At 36.2% G+C, this 9,601-nt stretch overlaps 1 long non-coding RNA gene across 2 annotated transcripts in view; it reads left to right on the top strand.

The window, feature by feature from the left end:
* Positions 1-3,963: 3,963 nt before the first annotated feature.
* LOC141384398 (uncharacterized) overlaps positions 3,964-9,601 on the top strand; it is a 35,458-nt gene continuing 29,820 nt past the window's right edge. Inside the window, exons 1-3 of one of the 2 annotated variants that reach the window (XR_015476113.1) lie at positions 3,964-4,215; positions 6,681-6,846; positions 7,383-7,584. This is a non-coding gene — a long non-coding RNA (uncharacterized LOC141384398). The remainder of the gene's footprint in view (positions 4,216-6,680; positions 6,847-7,382; positions 7,585-9,601) is intronic. The other variant, XR_015476112.1, reaches the window with a different exon arrangement.

Below are 9,601 nucleotides of genomic sequence, written 5' to 3'. Positions count from 1 at the left end.
TTAAAGACAAAATGCAGCCATACGTACCTCTGGCTACATAATTCGCGATCTCCATAAATGTATATAGGGCTACGTTTTCAGAATGAGCCTGTGTTGGTTTGAAATGACACTCCAAAATCTAACCATATAATCGAACCACAGTATGTAACAATTTAAAAAAAATAAATAAAAATGCCAGTCTTTCTTTATGTGACTTAATTCATACAATTCAATTCTATTTTTATAGATTTAAATGAGACAGACCTGATTTCCTCATTAATGAGAATGAATAGCAGGGTGTTGGTACAGTACAAATCAAATGAACTGCAGAAGGGGCATAGGAACTGTGTGACGTAGTTGAAGTCAGAATTATTAGCCCCCTTCAATTTTTTTTCTTCTTTTTTAAATATTTTCCAAAAGAAATTTAACAGAGCAAGGAAATTTTCACAGTATGTCTGATAATATTTTTTTCTTCTGGAGAAAGTCTTATTTGTTTTATTTCGGCAAGAATAAAAGCAGTTTTTAATTTTTTATGTACCATTTTAGGGACAAAATTATTAGGCCCTTTAAGCTATATTTTTCTCGATAATCTACGGAACAAACCACTGTTATAGAATAACTTGCCTAATTCCCCTAACCTGCCTAGTTAACCTAATTAACCTAGTTATGCCTTTAAATATCACTTTAAGCTGTATAGAAGTGTCTTAAAAAATATCTGGTAAAATATTATATACAGTCATCATGGTAAAGATAAAATAAATCAGTTATTAGAAATGAGTGATAAAAATTATTATGTTTAGAAATGTGTTGAAAAAATCTTCTCTCCTATAAACAGAAATTGGGGAAAAAATTAACAAGCGGTCTAATAATTTAGGGGGGCTAATAATTCTGACTTCAACTGTATATATAACATTGACATTGTAATGGTGCTCAGAGCAGGAATTCATGTTTACACTGAATATACAATAGCATAATCATATGCAATTGTGATTTTAAATATAAAACTGTGAATACAAAAAGAAGTAATGTTGAAAAAAATAACTACTTCTACTTTTAGATGGCCAATATGAGTGTGTGTTATGTTACACCGTTTTCAAAAAGGAAAATAAATTATGTCCATTTATTTGCGCCCGTGGGATGTTTTTTTAGCGCTCAATTTCCTGAGAAAATGTGCCTACTACATGCCAAAAGGCATTGGTGAGTTTTTGAAACAGATGGTTTGTATGTTTACTTGGATTCCAGTTGTACTTTGTCCACTTAAGTGTAATATGTGTATTATTGCTTATATTTTTCAAACTGAGTAACGGGTCAACATTATTTTCCGTGGTAATTGGCATCATGTCACAGTCGTCAATAGAGATTAACTTGTTTTGAGCTTGTAAGAACCCGATTAATATTATGTCCACAGACAGACGTGCTTGAGTCTTTTCTGAGGATCAGTGAGGAAATTGCATTATTTCCAATCACGCATTTACTATTACAACAGAAATTAAATGTCTCTCGTATCTTGTTAGAGCAGCTATTTTAACTACATTTTCTCTAGATGGGTTTCCTTGAATTTCATAAGATAAGAAATGTAATAAAATAACTTACAAGGAATTAAACTGAATGTGCAGGAGTAATGAAATCCAACTCGTTCATTAAATTAGGCAAACAATACTCAAAGGCTACTATCGTGGTCTGTTGGACTTATTTTTTCCAACAGAACAAGATTCCAACCACACACACACACACACACACACACACACAATAAATAAATAAATAAATGAATAAATAAATAAGTCCTGTTAATATTTACTCACCCTTGACGTGTTTCAAGCCAGTTTGAACATTAGGCAGATACATCCCTGCTGAAAAAAAAAAACAGCTTAAACTATAAGATGGTTGGCCATTTCCAGCCTGGTCTTAGCTGGTTAGGCTGGAAAATGACCATCTAAAACCAGCTTGACCAGCCTGGTTTAAGCTGAACAGCTGGTTTTGGATGGGCTCCCAGCCTGTCTAGCTGATCAAGCTGGTTTTAGCTGGTCATATTCTAGTCTGATCAGCTCTAACTAGGATGGAAATAGCTGAAACCAACCTGGAAATGGTGATAGTATGTATGGGTTATTCTTTAACTATCGGCGCTTTTATGTTCTTTAATCATATATCCAAAAAAAGATATAATTTTGTTCAAATTCCTCTGTCTTTGTCAAACTAACAATAAAACCTACATTTTAAAAATTGTACTAGCTCTCTATTACTGTCACCGATTCGGTCCCAGTCATTCTCCTCGCTGGACAGCAGAGGTCATCATCACCGGACTATTAGCATTACGTCATCCTCACTGACTGATTGACACATACACCTGCAGCACATTTCCCAATCACTCAGCTCACACATATAAGCAGCACACACACACATATATGCTACTTCAGTGCGAAGTCTTGTTCTGCCCCAGCTAACACTACTGAGCGTTTCCGATCATTGCCTGGTTTCCCGTTGACAACCTTGATCTGTATCTCGACTCTGTCTTGTCTGCCATGATCTCTAGCCTGTACACCGACTTTGATCCTCGCCGCCTGCCTTTGACCCATGCCTGAATACTCTTCTTGTGTTTGCCTGCCGCCAGCCCTTTGACTTACAACAACTGTTTGATGTGAGTTCGCACACGCTTAACATCTGTGTGCTCATTGTTATTAAACTGCGTTTAATAAATATACTGCAAATGGATCCCTCTGTGTCAGACCCTTTGTTAGAATTACATTATTTAACCTCCTTTTAGGTGTCACTTTCAACCTTGTCGCACACCCAAAGTTTTAAACTTCAACAATGAAAATAACATTTTAAAATATCATTTATCTGGTATTAATGTATCTTAATTAAGCACTAGTGAAATAATTTAAATATTTTATAGTTATTAATGTGAGACTATTATCAATCTTATTGTTTATACAAAATATAGCTGTCGCACAGTATCTGTGTCATTTCCACCACAACACTGTAATGTCGTTTTAAAAAGTTTGAGATTATTTTGGTGGTTTCTATGAAAATGAATAGTGCCATCTGAGAACATGTTCAAGATGGAGGGAATTTTAATATTTATTAACAACACTTGAAGAGAAATCAAGGTAAATATTGCTTGATAAGAAAATACATTTATTCTACGTCATTTACAAACATGTTGTACCTTCAAAGGTGTTAAAAAAAAAAGGTAAATAAGAGTGTTTTGTATACATGAATGGCTAGTATCAATTCAAAGCTAATCGGTGAAGCTATCTTTCATTTTTCACAATAAACTGTAGACATGTCATTTCCACCACTGTCATTTCCATCACCACACACATTTAAAAAAATATATATATATTTAAAAAGTTCTCATCACACATTACAAGTGTATTCACAATGTATAAGCTCATGCTCTATTTAATGTACAAATTCAGTTCATTTATTTTCTAATAAGCTCCTAAACAAATTGATATTAAATTTTAGAGTGTGACAGGTGTACAATTCAGCATACAACTAATTTATTTCATTGACAAATGTATAATTATTATATATATATTGTTGAAAGTTTGGTTAAAGTGGTAACAAAAATGATCTTGGGTTATGTTTGACTGCCATAATTTATTTCATTTTGAAATAAAAGCTGTATAGCCTATTAAGAGGTGGTGGAATTGACATTTGTTCAGTTTATGATGGAAATTTTTTTTTTTATCTTCTTATCTAAGTTTGTCCTCTTACATATCTTAAAACTAGACAAATTGTTTAAACTTATGAGGCTTTGCTACGTTAATTTTGAACAAGTTTTTTTTATTCCACAAGGCTAAAAGTGGCCGTAGTTAATAAATGGCGGATATATACTATTAAAGTCTGCTTACACGTTTCCAACACTCTTCAAAACATATTCTTCGTTCAATAGAGAGCACAAATGGTTTGAAACAAGTCAAGACAAAGGAAATATTGGCATAATTTTATTTAATTTAAGTGAACTATCCCTTTAAGAGCAGCCGCAGCCATTGGACACGTTGCCCTTAAATCTTCCGGTCTCATTCACGTCCATTGATTCGTAGCCATAAATAGTTAATTTTATACCTAGTGTTTCTTACAAACTGGTATTTTCTTATTGTATTCATTACTTTTTATGCATAGTCATAAACAGAGCAGTTTGTTGGGTAATTTGACCGTTTACTGTGCGTCATTTAGCCAAAAGAAACGGAAGTCCTAAAACAATCACAAGCTTCCGCATTGCAGATGAAGGTAAATACTTATCATAATGAATTAATTTAAATATTTACTTGCTTTATTGTTTAAGTAACTAATTAAGTGACCTTTAAAACAAATACACCCGTTCTCCTGGCCTTGTGTGGCTGGTCCATATTTGCTGACTGTTTCATTTAAGTTTAATGCGTGTCTCGAAGCTGTTGTGCGCAGCTCTCTGAGGCTTAACTCTCAGTAAATAGCTGAACCTCAGAAAACATAAGCCCGTGTAATATGCTTTTCCCACCAATTTATACGGGGTGGAAGTGTTTGTAGCCCGCAGACATAATGAAGAATATATATCAGGACATGTTTCAGAGCTGACACGCTCACTTCTGATGGGAAACGGTTGTCAGTCTTAGCGCGCCCTCTCCTGGCAGCTGACTGCATCGTGTAGAATACAAAGAGAGACAATATAGCTTCACATGTTCATAAATAAATAGCTTAAATCTATATGATTGGCATAATAGATCATAATATTTTAATATTATTGTATATTACTATAATATAATCAGGGGCGGACTGGGACAAAATTTCAGCCCTGGCACTGTTGCCACAACTTGAAAGAGAGAAAGAATCGTTGCCACACCGGCTCACATTACCACGGACAGGCACATTCACTACTTATTTTAGTGTACAGATGAAGAAATAATATAAGCAGTATCATATGTAATAGATCTTTAAACCTTTAATGTATCTGTCTGGAACAAAAACAAACCATTAATAACAAATTTATACATATAGTAAAAACTAAACAAAAAATAATCTGAAAAATAGTCCGTGTGCGGTCCGTGTGCGGTCTTTTTATGCAGTATTTCAGCTTACAACTGTTAAACACAGTGTAGGTTACTGTCAAAAACTGTCAGAAGTAGTGTGTATGGTGTAAAAATTACTTAGTATATTTTAGCATAATGATTTAGCAATATATTTTCTGTTTTCTACCTACTCTATTTCAGTTAATTTTGTGCATTTGGCAGTGTCTAAGCCCTTTTTTGCTTTCTTGAAAATGTCCGGCACTGCCTTTTTACGGACAATGAGCTTGTGTTGCACTTACTGTGTGTTTGACCTTCTTGCCAGATTTTGTTCACATCCGCATAACCTCTGATTGGGTCGGCCCTCTCGAAACCAGCGGCCATTGCCGATTGGGCCAAATGCTTAAGATTTACTATTATTATTATTATTATTATTACTAGTATTATCATCATCATTATCATAATATTCACATCTTGTTAGAGACAAAAGCTGCCTGAATGTAAAAACAATACATATATATATATATATAAATGACCGGCTCACCTTTATAAAATGGTCCGGCCCTTCTGACATTTCCCAGAATTGCCAGATGGCCAATCCGCCCCTGAATATAATCATGTATTAGCACACTACTGTTTACTAATAAGAGCAGGGTAGTTGTTCTCAGAAAAGGACTATTGTTTTTTAACCATTTAACATGCATCCAAAAACTTAGAGTGGTGTCAGGAACACAATTTAACCAGATACATTAGTATTTTTTTCCCTAAAGTGCAGGTTAAAGTCTTAAATGTTTTTATTGTTTGTTAATTTAGTTGTTTTGGTTTGTTTTTAATTGGTCATTATAGGTCAGAATATAATATTTGGTCAAAATACTTTAAGAGTTAAACATAATAAAATACAAATAAATCACTAAAAAAAACAACTCCCAGTAATTTTTTTTACATATGGGCCGGCGCATCCATAGAGGCGACCTAGGCAGCCACCTAGGGCGGCAGTATAGAGAGGGCGGCGTCCGCGACACCTCCCTTACCACCCGCGTCCTCAGTTATATTCGTGCATAGGCGACAGAATAGAGAGGGTGGCGTCAGTGACACCTCCATCAGCACCCGCGTCCTCAGTTATATTCGTGCATAGGCGAGAGAATAGAAAGGGCGCGTCCGCAACACCTCTCTCAGCACCCACTCGTCCTCAGTTATATCCGCGCACAGGGCGGCAGAATAGAGGTCCGCGACACCTCACTTCATTTTCATAACCGGTCACTTTCGTTTTCACATTGGGGTTGAGGGCGCCGTGATCGTCCTCAGCCTAGAGCGGCAGTTCAGCTTGCTCCGGCCCTGCATATATAATTATTTTTTAGGGGTTTTCGTCTTTATTGAGATAGGACAGTGTAGTTTTTACAGACAAGAAAGTGTGGGGAGCAGAGAGTAGGGAAAGAATTGGCAAAGGAAAGTTGCGGTGAGCACCTTGGTGCTATGTGTCGACGCACTAACCACTAGGCTATTGGCATCAACTATAAAGTGAACAAAAAACTTTCCCTTTATTAATCAGGCGTCGCCACAGCGGAACAAACCACCAACTTATCCAGCACATGTTTTTTACGCAGCGGATGGCTTTCACTGGGAAACATCCATACACTCTCATTCCCACTACACTATGGACAATTTAGCCTACCTAATTCACCTATACCACATGTCTTTGAGCTTGTTTTACAGAGCGGATGCCCTTCCAGCTGCAACCCAGTAATGAGAAACATCAATATAGCGCATGTGTTTGGACTGTGGGGGAGACCGGAGCACCCGGAGGAAACTCACGTCAACATGAGGAGAACATGCAAACTCCATACAGACACACCAATTGACTTTTTATATTTATCTTTAAGTAATTTCTTAATTTATTCAATCATTTGTGTGTTTATTTATTTATGAGCAGTATATGTACTATTTATTTATTTATTTTTATTTATTTATTTAGTAAACTTTTAACTTTGAAAATGTATTTAGGAAATCATGTCGTGTGAGATGGGTAAAGTTTATCACGTTTAACAGAGCAAGGACATTTTCACAGTATGTCTGATAATATTTTTTCTTCTGGAGAAAGTCTTACTTGTTTTATTTTGGCTAGAATAAAAGCAGTTTTTAATTTTTTAAAAGCAATTTTAGGATCAAAATTATTAGCCTTTTTAAGCTGTATATTTTTTCAATAGTCTACAGAACAAACCACCGTTAAACAATAACTTGCCTAGTTATCCTAACCTGCCTAGTTAACCTAATTAACCTAGTTAAGCCATTAAATGTCACTTTAAGCTGTATAGAAGTGCCTTGAAATATATCTAGTCAAATATCATGTGCTGTCATCATGGCAAGATAAAATAAATCAGTTATTAGAATTTCACATTTCCTTCTCCCTTTTTGCAGCACCATCACGTTTAACTGACCGGACCCGGCTTGATCTAGTTTCTGGAGTCTGTTCCGCACCAATTGAAGGAGTCTCCAGGGAAATCAGAGTTTGGAGCGGAGCATCATCAGGCCTGTTCCTCCAGCCGGACGCCCGACTGAAGAGCTGCGAGGACAGGACAGGTGTCTGATACTGAGACTGACACGCGCTACTGAGATTATAGTGAGTGCTGATAACACACAAGACAGACAACCTTTATCTGACTGTTCACCAGGAAAATGTGAATGTCTGAATACCTTTGAATCCCTGTCAGTCAATGAGAGCCAATGATGAAAAGCTGATATATTGCAGATCGAATGTGACTTTGCGTTTCAGTGGTGGCCTGTGTGTGTGAAAAAGGTCTCACACAGCTCATTCTAGCTTGTATTACCTTGTTGAGTTTCTGAAAGTGAATTATTGTTAATAGAAACTACTATTAGTCACCAGAAAGGTGCAAAAATAAGTCAAATTGTGTTCATTGTTGATTGATTGATATTCTGAAATGTTATTATTGATAATAGAAAGAAAACCTACTTTTTATCACTAAAAAAGGTAAGTAAATCATTTAAATTGCATTTATTATTAATTGAATGATTGATATCCTAAAAGTTTAATTTTGATAATAGAAATTATTTATCTCTAAATAATTTAGAAAAAAATTAAATTCCATTTATTAGTTTATATTTAGTCTTATTTTCTATAGCTATAACTTAAATTTCTACACCTAAAATGATCTATTTTTAATTTTTATCATATTCCTTAATATAATTAAGATGTTCATTTTATATATGAGCTAGGGATGCAACAATACAGTTAGCCCACGGTTCAATACATACCTCGGTTTTTTAACACGGTTTTCGGTTCGGTTCGGTTCTCATGGCTTGACACGTGTGTTTTATTTTTTATTTTATAGGCAATGGGAACATTAAGAGGTTTAGGAGAAAAAATAAAAATGATTTATTGCAATACTCCTTTTGTTTTACTTAAATGCCAAGTAAAGTACTCTAGTTCCTAGTGTATTGTATAAAAAAATAACACTGAAATCTCACAGCTGCTGGTAGCCCATGTACAAACTGGGCAACACATAAAATCCTACACTTTGAAAATAAACATACATGTGAAGTTAATACAGATAAATTGGCCAATTCAAATAAATATATTTGTACTTCAGTAAACATAAATAAACCATCTTAATTATCTCATTGCTGAAAAAATGCGAGACTGTGGTCTGTAATGCGGATCGAGTGCTTTTATGAGATGACAAAAGCCCACATCTCCAATCACCGAAAACAGCTGAAAATCTTTAGCAATAAACACCCGCACTGCCTTTGTTATTTTATGTGTCTCTTGGAACCAGTTGGATATGTTTGCTGGAAAGCGAGCGAGGGATTGTTGCTATTTGGAGGACTTTATTACCTTCTCTGCTATCCTGCCTTCAGACAGTGATATTGCCCAGCAGCAACAATACTTGTCAAACTTTAGTGTCCTCTGCTTGTTGCTATGTGGGCGGAGTAAAGGGGGAAGAGGCAGGACGAGTGCTGTTATTTGCAGAATATTGTATGGCTATCAGCCAATCGGATTCAAGAACCAGACAGAATTGTTTTATATATATGTAACGACTTTTTTACACATTCCGGCCGGCCTGTCGTCTGGGCCTGTCACCCTCATACACTCATACACTACTGACATTTTAGCCTACCCAATTCACCTGTAGCATGTCTTTGGACTGTGGGGGAAACCGGAGCACCCGGAGGAAACTCACGCGAACATGCAAACTCCTCACAGAAATGCCAACTGAGCCGAGGTTCGAAACAGTGTTCCAGCGACCTTATTGCTGTGAGGCGACAGCACTACCTACTGTGCCACTGTTTCACCCCATCTATCTATCTACCTATCTATCTATCTATCTATCTATCTATCTATCTATCTATCTGTCTGTCTGTCTGTCTGTCTGTCTGTCTGTCTGTCTGTCTGTCTGTCTGTCTGTCTGTCTGTCTGTCTGTCTGTCTGTCTGTCTGTCTGTCTGCCTGCCTGCCTGCCTGCCTGCCTGCCTGCCTGCCTGCCTGCCTGCCTGTCTGTCTGTCTGTCTTTCTATCATTCTATTGTTCTATCATTGTTCAATCAATCTTTGTCCCATTCATTCATCAATCCATCCATCCATCCATCCATCCATCCATCCATCCATCCATCCATCCATCCA

Source organism: Danio rerio, chromosome 1 (assembly GCF_052040795.2).
Source record: "Danio rerio strain M-AB ecotype USA chromosome 1, GRCz13ab, whole genome shotgun sequence".
Taxonomy (NCBI): Eukaryota; Metazoa; Chordata; class Actinopteri; order Cypriniformes; family Danionidae; genus Danio; species Danio rerio.
Note: the sequence above shows the minus strand (reverse complement) of the source record. Positions and strands in the feature narration are given on the sequence as shown.